Here is an 11,839-nt window from a genome sequence, read left to right as displayed (position 1 = left end):
CAACTAGGCCCGTGAGCCACAATTGCTGAGCCTGCGCGTCTGGAGCCTGTGCTCCGCAACAAGAGAGGCCCGCGAACCGCGATGAAGAGTGGACCCCACTTGCCGCAACTAGAGAAAGCCCTCGCACAGAAACGAAGACTCAACACAGTCATAAATAAATAAATAAATAAATAAATAAATAAATAAATAAATAAATAAATAAATAAATAAAAAAGACAGTAAGTGTTGCTGAGGATGTGGATAAATTGGAACCCTCATGCCTTGCCGGTGGGAATGTAAAATGGTGCAGCCCTTTTGGAAAAGTGTTTGGCAGTTCCTCAAGAAGTTAAACATATAGTTACCACATGACCCAGAAATTCTACTCCTAGGTATATACCCAAAAGAAATAAAGCATATGTCCACACAAAAACTTGTACACAAATGTTCACAGCGGTTATTCGTAATAGCCAAAAAGTAGAAACAACCCAAATGTCCATCAACTGATGACAGATAAATAAAATGTGGTATATCTATACAAAATATTATTTAGCCATAAAAAGGGATGAAGTATTGACACATGCTACAACATGAATGAACCTTAAAAAAATTATACTAAGCAAAAGAAGCCAGGCACACAAGACTGCGTATTATGTAACAATGGGATGCAGAGTGGACTGGAAAGGTGTAGCATACAATCAGTATTTGTTGGATGAATAAATGAATTACGTTAAATGGCCAGGACCTGGCCAACTGGATTTAGAAGGTGAAAGACAAAGAAACTAAAGTAATGCTGAGTTTTCTAAACTGGGTGAGCGAGGGGCAGGTGGGAACATTAAAGACACCTGGAGAGGCCAGGTAGGCTCTGAAGATCTCAGGTCTCAGAGGGAAGCACAGATTTGAGTCATCGGCTTAGAGGTGATAGTTAAGGTGAGGCGATGGTTAAGTTTACCAAGGGAAAAAGTTGAGAAATAAAAAGAGCCAGGGGCAGGGGTGCACCTGAGCCTTCTGCCCTTTCTGGTTTTTGGAAGAGGTTGTCTGAGACCCTGAGTATTCAAATGACAAGAGGGGTGTGTGGTGCAAGGGAAAGAACTGAGGACTTGGGTCTGAGGACCCAGGTTCTTTGCTTTAGTTTCATCTTGCTCATGACTTTGGGCAGCTGATCTTACTGTCTGAGGTTCAGTTTCCTCACCTGTAATCAGGGACAATAATGCCAGCTCTCTCTCCTTCCCCAAACTGTTGCCTGGACTGAAAAAGGAGAAAGCATAAGAAAGTGCTTGTAAACTGTAAAAGACTCACCAGATGTAAGGGATTATTATTATTGCAGTGGCAGATGCAGAAGACCAGTAAAATGGATTTGGTTGCAGTAAGCACAGGGGTTACTTTCTGTTTCTTAAAAAAAAAGGGAGAGGGCTTCCCTGGTGGCGCAGTGGTTGAGAATCTGCCTGCCAATGCAGGGGACACGGGTTCGAGCCCTGGTCTGGGAAGATCCCACATGCCACAGAGCAACTGGGCCCGTGAGCCACAATTACTGAGCCTGCGCGTCTGGAGCCTGTGCTCCGCAACGAGAGAGGCCGCGATGGTGAGAGGCCCGCGCACCGCGATGAAGAGTGGTCCCCACTTGCCGCAACTGGAGAAAGCCCTCGCACAGAAACGAAGACTCAACACAGTCATAAATAAATAAATAAATAAAAGAACGTGAATTTCTAAAAAAAAAAAAAAGGGAGAAAGAAAAACCAGCAGCAGCAAGCACTGCCAGGTGCACAGCGTAGTTTTTCCAACTTTGAGAAGCAAATAACAGGGAGGGGCCAACTGGCTCATCCCAGGAGGCCTGTCTTCACCAGTTGAATCTGAAATCAGGGCCCAGGGAATGGCTGCAGGCACGGGCCCAGGACAGCAGGCCCTGTCCTGGCCAGGCGGGACCCAGGGAATGCGGGGCCGACAGAGGTTGTCCACATGATCAGAGACCTGGTCCCTGGGCCCCTGTGGCTTGGAGCTTCCTTCAGGCCCTGACCAACCAGATGTACCCCTTAGAGTCCCAGGTGGCCCATGAAGGGTGCTGCCCAGCCCCCAGGCCACGTTTGGGAGTATCACCTCAGGGTTAGGCAGAGAAGTGACCATGGCTTCACCACAAAATAGGCCAAGCTGGGCCTCTATGGCTCTCCAGGTGGCGGGCCTCATTAGAGCTGAGGGCCGCACTGGGCCTGCCAGCATTGCGGGACAAGGTCCAGCACAGGAGGCTTGGGGAAGCTCCTTCCAGTTCTTTCCACGCCCAGAGACACGTCTCCCCAGTGCCTGGCTAGATGTGAGCCCCGGCAATTTGTGTGCCAGCCTGGAGACAGTCCCCTCATACAGCACCTCTGAGGCGGCCACAGTCTTCTCAAAGCTTCTTGGCCAGGGCGAGGGAGAACCTCAGCCACTACCTCGTCCAGCCTGTTTGCCCATTTTCAGTTGAAGAACCTGAGGCCCGGAGAGACAAGAACCTGAAAGGTCAGAAAGGGGAGCTTCTCTGAGGCCGAGCGATGGGGCGGAGAGCAGAAATCAGGACTCCAAGACTCCCAGCCATCCACCTCTCCCCATTACTGTTATTTTCCAGTCTCTTCCCCTCAAGGCCACTGCTTTCTCACCTCCCTGAGCTGCCTGGCCAGCCCTACCGGCCTGAGGCTTCCACCTGAGGCTAAGCCTCTGCTTCCTGCCCCTGCTCTGTGCCGGACTCCCTGGGCAGGGGGCAGGGACACAGGGGAGGGAAGGGGGTCAGCAGCCGCAATGCCAGGTCCACTTCTGCCACTAATGGGTAGCAGCGGGCACAGAAAGAATGTCACCTTTTGCAAAACGACTCTTCCATTGCGGCCCTGTGTTGGAGTTCCTCCTGCCCCTCCTGACGCAACCTTCTGGAGCATTTGTTCTTCCCTTCAACATTCATCCTCATTCCCTGAAACCTGGCTAAGGACTTAGGCCCGGCACCATGTCCTGTGCACACGCCAGAACACAGACACGACTTACCAGCTCCGCCTGGCCCTCGGGTGCTCCCGGTCTGGTTGAGGAGACACCAGAATGGGCACCTGCCACCAGAGTGACCAGTATAGGAGGGAGGGAAATGAGGGGAGGGGACTCCTGAGGCCCAGGGGATGCCCCCTCCACCCCCAGCCTGGGCCGGTCAGGGAAGGCCTGGAGCTCAAAGGGAACTTGAGGAGACATTTCCTGGGCAGACAAGGTGGGGAGAGGCATACCCGGAAGCCCACTCTGTGGTGAGGAGGGAGACAGGCTCAGGGGACAGTGCCGGCGTTCCCGTGCCTTAACCCGCAGGCTGAGCAGGGGTAGGGCTCAGGGGTTGGCAGAGGCCACAGGTGAAGGTGCCTGAAGGCAGGTCAGAAGTGTGTTTTCCAACGTCACCAAGCAATTACCGCAATTCTGATGTCCTCTACCTGGGCACAAGACCACCCCCACCTGTGCTGCTGGCTGATTAGCTGCGAATTGGTGATTCCCACAACCTCCTCCTCAGGTTCGGTTAATTTGCTAGACTGGCTCACAGAGCTCAGAGAAACAGTTACTTACATTTACTTACATTTAACAGTTACATTTACATAACTCCTCCTCAGGTTCGGTTAATTTGCTAGACTGGCTCACAGAGCTCAGAGAAACAGTTACTTACATTTACCAGTTTATTATAAAGGATAAAAATGAACAGCCAGATAAAGAGGTACAAAGAGCAGGGTCTCAAAGGGTCCCAGGTGCAGGAGCTCCTGTCCCCATGGAACTGGGGTATCCCATCCCCATCTCCCAGCAGGTGGATGTGTTCACTAACCCAGGAGCTCCCTAAAGCCTGTAGTTTAGGGCTTTTTATACAGGCTTTATTATGTAGGCACAATTGATTGAATCATTGGTCACTGGTGATTGATTCAAACTCCAGCCCCTCGCCCCTCCCCAGAGGTCAGAGGTCAGCTGGCAGGGGGGGTGGGACTGAAAGTTCCAACCCTCTAATCCAGGGTGGGGGTCCCCTGGCAACAATTCAGGTGTGGTTGAAAGGGGCTTGTTATAAATAACAAAAGACATCTTCCAAAAAATTGCAGAGGAAGGAACACTCCCAAACTCATTCTATGAGGCCACCATCACCCTGATACCAAAACCAGACAAAGATACTACAAAAAAAGAAAATTACAGACCAATATCCCTGATGAATATAGATGCAAAAATCCTCAACAAAATACTAGCAAACAGAATCCAACAACAGGTTAAAAGGATCATACACCACAATCAAGTGGGATTTATCCCAGGGATGCAAGGATTCTTCAATATATGCAAATCAATCAATGTGATACACCATATTAACAAATTGAAGAATAAAAACCATATATGATCATCTCAATAGATGCAGAAAAAGCTTTTGACAAAATTCAACACCCATTTATGATAAAAAAACTCTCCAGAAAGTGGGCATAGAGAGAACCTACCTCAACATAATAAGGGCCATATATGACAAACCCACAGCAAACATCATTCTCAATGGTGAAAAATTGAAAGCGTTTCCTCTAAGATCAGGAACAAGACAAGGATGTCCACTCTCATCACTATTATTCAACACAGTTTTAGAAGTCCTAGCCATGGCAATCAGAGAAGAAAAAGAAATAAAAGGAATACAAAGTGGAAAAGAAGAAGTAAAACTGTCACTATTTGCAGATGACATGATACTATACATAGAGAATCATAAAGATGCCAGCAGAAAACTACTAGAGCTAATCAATGAATTTGGTAAAGTTGCAGGATACACAATTAATGCACAGAAATCTCTTGCATTCCTATACACTAACGATGAAAAATCTGACAGAGAAATTAAGGAGATACTCCCATTTGCCATTGCAACAAAAAGAATAAAATACCTAGGAATAAACCTACCTAGGGAGACAAAAGACCTGTATGCAGACAACTATAAGACACTGATCAAAGAAATTAAAGATGATACAAACAGATGGAGAGATATACCATGTTCTTGGATTGGAAGAATCAACATTGTGAAAATGACTATACTACCCAAAGCAATCTACAGATTCAATGCAATCCCTATCAAATTACCAATGGCATTTTTTACAGAACTAGAACAAAAAATCTTAAAATTTGTGTGGAAACACAAAAGACCCTGAATAGCCAAAGCAGTCTTGAGGGAAAACAACAGAGCTGGAGGAATCAGACTCCCTGACTTCAGACTATACTACAAAGCTACAGTCATCAAGACAATATGGTACTGGCACAAAAACAGAAATATAGATCAATGGAACAGGATAGAAAGCCCAGAGATAAACCCACACACCTATGGTCAACTAATCTATGACAAAGGAGGCAAGTATATACAATGGAGAAAAGACAGTCTCTTCAATAAGTGGTGCTGGGAAAACTGGACAGCAACATGTAAAAGAATGAAATTAGAGCACTCCCTAACACCATACACAAAAATAAACTCAAAATGGATTAGAGACCTAAATGTAAGACCAGACACTATAAAACTCTTAGAGGAAAACATAGGCAGAACACTCTTTGACATAAATCACAGCAAGATCTTTTCTGATCCACCTCCTAGAGTAATGGAAATAAAAACAAAAATAAACAAATGGGACCTAATGAAACTTAAAAGCTTTTGCAAAGCAAAGGAACTACAAACAAGATGAAAAGACAACCCTCAGAATGGGAGAAAATATTTGTAAACGAATCAACGGACAAAGGATTAATCTCCAAAATATATAAACAGCTCATGCAGCTCAATATTAAAGAAACAAACAACCCAATCTAAAAGTGGGCAGAAGACTTAAACAGACATTTCTCCAAAGAAGACATACAGATGGCCAAGAAGCACATGAAAAGCTGCTCAACATCACTAATTATTAGAGAAATGCAAATCAAAAGTACAATGAGGTATCACCTCACACCAGTTAGAATGGGCATCATCAGAAAATCTACAAACAACAAATGCTGGAGAGGGTGTGGAGAAAAGGGAACCCTCTTGCACTGTTGCTGGGAATGTAAATTGATACAGCCACTATGGAGAACAGTATGGAGGTTCCTTAAAAAACTAAAAATAGAATTACCATATGACCCAGCAATCCCACTACTGGGCATATACCCAGAGAAAACTATAATTCAAAAAGACACATGCACCCCAGTGTTCATTGCAGCACTATTTACAATAGCCAGGTCATGGAAGCAACCTAAATGCCCATCAACAGATGAACGGATAAAGATGTGTACATATATACAATGGAATATTACTCAGCCATAAAAAGGAACGAAGTTGGGTCCTTTGTAGAGACGTGGATGAATCTTGAGACTGTCATACAGAGTGAAGTAAGTCAGAAAGAGAAAAACAGATATCATATATTAACGCATATATGTGGAACCTAGAAAAATGGTACAGATGAACCGGTGTGCTGGGCAGAAATTGAGACACAGATGTAGAGAACAAACGTATGGACACCAAGGGGGGGAGCGGCGAGGGGGTGGTGGTGGTGATGTGATCAATTGGGAGATTGGGATTGACACATATACACTAATATTTATAAAATGGATAGCTAATAAGAACCTGCTGTATAAAAAAATAAATAAAATTAAAAAAAAAAAGAACTGACCAAATATGGAGAATGGAAGCGGGAAGGACATCTTGGCAGTGTGTGCTAGGTAACCCAAAGCTTAGAGATATCGCCATAGGTCTGATCCTGACAGGAGTCAATTAGCTTCACATGGGTTCACAGAGGCATGCCTCTCCTGCAAATGTGGATGCTTCAGAACAGCCCTGCCATACAGCCTAATGGGCCTGGCTTGGGCTCCTACTCACCCACAAAGAGCCACATCTACAGGAATGACCAGAAAAGCTGAAGGCTCTTGCCCTCTGCAAGGAGGCTCCAGTGGGAATGGGCCTTGGGAACTACGCCAAGGACTCGTGCTGCCCAGAGAGACCCAGAATGGGCAAGGACCTGGCCTGAGGTCACACAGCATGACGGATGGCACCCAAGCTGGAATCTCATCCCCTGCTGGTCCCAGCTGCTTTCTCCTCCAGCCCCGGCACCTTGCCCAAACCTGCTGCCACCCACTCTGCTTTCCCACCCTCTCCTCCCCTCCTCTCTGGCTCTTGTTTAGGCCAGGAGCATGATTTCAGAATGATGAAACCCAGCTCCTGAGGTCACACCGGCTTCTTTGCAGTGGCTATAATTTTACATGGCCCCATCCCCCTGGGGAAGCTGCCAGGCCTTTGGCACATGTCTGGGGGAAAGGCGAGGATGAGACAACCAGAAGGGATCACTTCAAGCCAGGTCAAGAGGAATTGTACATTACAAATCATCTCCTGACCCAGCACTGGTCTGGGGAACACACAGACCCATAATGCAACCTTATGCTCATGTCACGCCTTCGCCCATCATCCCACTTAATCCTTGTGGCATCCCGTTTACACTCAGGCTTTCCAAGTCACCACCACCAGGCTGTCTGTACCTCTGTCCCCCAGGCCGTGCTGATTCACATCGCTGGGGTCTTGCTTCTGCCGTTTTCTCTGTCTGGATTGTTCTTTTCCCCTTCTTCCCAATCTTCCTTGTCTCCTTTACTTGGCTAACTCCTACTCATCCTTTAAGGCCCAGCTCTGGTGTCACCTTTTCCAGGAAGCCTTCCCTGACCATCCTCCCAGCAGGTGGGTCTATATATGTCCTCTCTGCATGCTCATAACGATCTATCTTTGTGTTCATCGCATTGTATTTTAATTATCTGCTTACGTGTCTGTCTGTTCCTCCATCCAGAATGGGAGCTTCTCAAGAGCAGGGATGGGGTTGGGATTAGTGTGGTTCACCTAGGTGCCCTCCTCCCCAGCACAGAGCTGAGCCCCCAGCACAGAACTGAGCATAGCACGGATCACTGAATGTTCGACAACCCCACCTCCCCACCCCCCACAAAGAGAGATGAGGCAGGAGTGTTAACCCCCATTTTACAGAGAGAAAACGGAGGCCCAAGAGGAATTACCTGAGCTGTTCAAGGTCCCAGGGTGAGTTAGTATCAGAGCAGGGACTAGAATCCAGCTCCCCTGGAGCTTAGACTAGTTCTCTTACGGTCCAAGGACAGCACTGTTGGAACAGCCAGCCAAATGGACCCACTGAGCCATACTAGGCGTATTAGTTTCCTATTGCTGCTGTAACAAATCACCACAAACTTAGTGGCTTAAAACAATACATGTATTTTATCTTATAGTCCTGGAGGTCAGAAGTTCAAAATGGGTCTCACTGGGCTAAAATCAAGACATTGGCAGCTCTGAATTCCTTTCTAAAAGCTCTAGGGAGAATCCATGTTCTTACCTTTTCCAGCTTCTAGAGGCTTCCCATATTCCTTGGCTCACGGCCCTCTTCCTTCCTCAAGGCCAGCAATGGCTGGTCAAGCCTTTCTTGCACTGCGTCACTCTGTCACTCCCTCTTTTGCTTCCCTCTTCAATGTGTTAGAATCTCACGATTACACTGGGCTCACCCAGATAATTCAGGATAATCTCCCATCTCAAGCAGCTCATCTGCAACCTTAATTCTCTTTGCCATGTGATCTAACAAATCTTCAGGTTCCAGGGATTAGGAAGTGGCTGTTTGTGTGTGTGTGTTGGGGGGTGGGGCATTATTCTGCCTACCACACTGGTGGGCAAGGAGGTAATGGATCTGTCGAGGGTGGAGTGACTGGACTTGCCAATGTTCCCCGAACTGTCCTGGCTTAAACCTGTCATCCCAGGGTAATTACTGATAGCACCCCCTTTCACTCTCAGAAGTATCCTGGTTTGAAGGATAAACTGTATGGTTACCCCAGTCACAGACTATTAGAGCAGGAAGTCCAATCCTACCATTTTGTAGATGAGGAAACTAAGACACAGGGAAGAGAAGGAACTTGCCCTCCCTGTCACACAGTTAGTGACAGAGTTGAGACTAGAATCCGGATGTTTTGCCAGGAGGAGGAGGCCAGCTTGATGCCCAATTCAGACTGAAATCTCTCATCAAGTCAAGGTTTCCTAGAGGAAGCGGTAGACAGTCATCAATGATGATGGTAATGAAGATGATGATGATGACAATTTATTAAATACTTTCTATATTCCAGGCACTGCTAATAAGTGCTGAATATTTTATATGTATCACCTCCTTTTTTTGCCACTCCGGCAGCTTGTGGGATCTTAGTTCCCCAACCAGGGATTGAACCTGGGCCCTCGGCAGTGAAAGCGTGGAGTCCCAACAACTGGACCACCAGGGAAGTCCCTATATCATCTCCTTTGATCCTCATGGAAATCTTCCATCATTTTACAAATAGGGAAATGAGATTTAGTTAAGTGACCAACCAGAAGCTACTGAAGCTAAGTTTCAAACGCATATCTTTCTTATTATAAACCTAATGTCTTCCCTCTCAACTTAGAGGGTTACTGGGCTTGGGGAACTAAGAGGACTGGAAGATTTACTTTGGAGAAACATCAGCTTTAGGGCAGAGATGGAGAGTGAAAGAGGACGCTTGTGATTTACTGAGCCTGGGAATCTGCGAGGGAAAGAACATGAGGATGAGGTGGCTCAAATAGCTGTGTTTAGTTTCCACTGAGGATTAAAATTATGGTCGTGGCAGGAGGAGTGTATCTATTTATTTTAAAAGGTTTAGCTATTTTTTCCATATCTGCTCAATGTAGAACATTTGGAAAATACCAAAAGCAAAAAGAAGATAATAACAATCATGATAATTCCATACTCCCAAAGAATCACTGTTAAGATTTTGGCAAATTCCTTACAGGGAGCTTTTAAAAGTGAAATATTTTACATATGAAAAAGTATAAGAGTAATATTATTGACATCCATGTACCCACCCTTCAGCTTGAGAAATAAGCTGTCATGTATATAATCGAAGTCTGGCGCACCCGTTTCCCATTGTATTCCTTCCTTCCCTGACAAGAGGTCCTTCCAGGCTTTTCTCTATGCATATTGTTTTTACTTAGTTGATGTCACTGTGATTTTACAATTCAGTTCCAGAAGAGTGCAGAATAAACATCAGAGGATCCCCAACCCTCCCTCAGTCAGCGGTTCTACTTTTTCTTTCTTATGGAAAATAGAAAGTGGCTTTGGACTGGCTCCACCTCCACACGTCTGGCTCTTGGTGACCTAGCGATGTCACGCCACCCTTGGTGGTTCCTGCCCCAGGTGTGCAGTTGAGGACCTGGCTCAGTGCGACCCCTTCCCCACCCCCTCCCCACCTGTCTGACCTCTGTGCTCTCCATCCTCCTTCTCGGGCTCGACCTCTCTGTTTTCTCCCCTCTCAGCCTCACTGCCTTCTCCTGTCAGTCCCTTCCTTTGTCTTCCCACCTCCTGTCTCTGGCACCTCTCCTTATCTAGGCCGCTCCCCCTCCTCTACTGTGATGCTCAACCAGACTATGCAGCTGCCCAGGTGCACAGAGCAGCTCTGCTTCCTGGTGAAAGCCCTGCTGCCCGAGGGTTATAAAGTCCCTCCCATCTTCCCCGCTGATGCCTGGAATTCCTCCACTTAAGCTAACTCCTTGATTATCAGGGCTGGAAGTACACTTAGAGGCCATTTAGCATCCTCTCTTCCCCCCACTTTACAGCCAAGGAAATAGCCTGAGAGGGGAGAACTGATCGGCCCACATCGCTCTGCAGAGTGGACGACAGAGAAGAACCAGAACCGGGGGTTCCTGCCTCTTGTCCCAGTGCTCTTGAAAGCTTTCTTACTAAGTAGCACCCGCCAGGGCTGGACCACTCCCCAAAGCCTGCTTGCAGGGAACTGGTGTGTTGTGTGTTGGGGGTAGAGTGCTGGTGACTGCCACTGTTCCATCTGGAGTGACGGAGCACCTGCAGCAGGGGTGTGAGAGGGCTGGACCGAGACCTGGCACCTTCCCTTCTTCAGGGGAAGAGGGTCAGAGCTGGTGGGGTCTCAGATCATCCAGAGCCCACTCCTTCCAGACGGAACGAAGCCGGAGCACAGAGGGTCTCTGCTTTGCCCAGGGTAGCGTGCAGTCTGTGGCGTTCCGTCGCCTGATTCCCGCTGACTGTCTGCCCAAACTGGCATGCAGTTAGAGAGAAAGAAACCCACAAGCCCCAAGGAGACATGGCCTCTCCTCCTGTGTTCACATGTCCCCTCTGTCTTGTTTTCTGAGACACAGATGTGTGTTGGTGGGAATGAGCAGTTCTGCTTGAGTACAGTGAGGAGAGAGACCAGTCTGCTTGATGGTTTTGAGGTCATTCTGCAAAAAGTCTTGAACACCAGATGAACTTGATCTTTACCCAAAAGGATGCTGTGGGATGCAGGGAGTCAGGAGACAGAATGGAGGCCCAGCTCCATCGTTTACTAGTTGTGTGACCTTGAGCAAGTCACTAAATGTCCCTGAGCCTCCATGTCCTCATCTGTAAAATTGGATAACAATAACATTTAACGTGCAGGTTAAATAAGACGGTGCAGGGCGAGCACCCAGTGCAGAGCCTGGCCCACACACACTTGCCTGCAGTAAGTGGCACCTGTGTGACTTCTGCAGATGGCCGGGGCTCCCACTGGCTGCTGCTGCCAAGACCCTGAGCTGCACCCGATTCCTTGGACCTTGCTAAGCGCTCCCCACCAAGGGCTTGACCCCATGGAGGGTCAAAGGTGAGGGGGATTCGTTCTCTCTAACCTGTCAAACACAGAGCCCACAGTCTTTCTGAGGAGCTAGCTGCGTGCACATACAGGAGCTGCGATTCTTACTGGTGAGGGGTCAGTTGTGCCAGAATGGGGGCAGATGTCCTGGGAGGGAACACCCAGAGATGCGGAGCTGAAAGGCAGTTCTGGCCACACCACATGCTCTTCAGGGCTAATAGCTCAAGATTCTGTTCTGGACACCAGTACC

The sequence above is a fragment of the Balaenoptera musculus genome, chromosome 8 (assembly GCF_009873245.2).
Source record: "Balaenoptera musculus isolate JJ_BM4_2016_0621 chromosome 8, mBalMus1.pri.v3, whole genome shotgun sequence".
Lineage (NCBI taxonomy): Eukaryota > Metazoa > Chordata > Mammalia > Artiodactyla > Balaenopteridae > Balaenoptera > Balaenoptera musculus.
Note: the sequence above shows the minus strand (reverse complement) of the source record.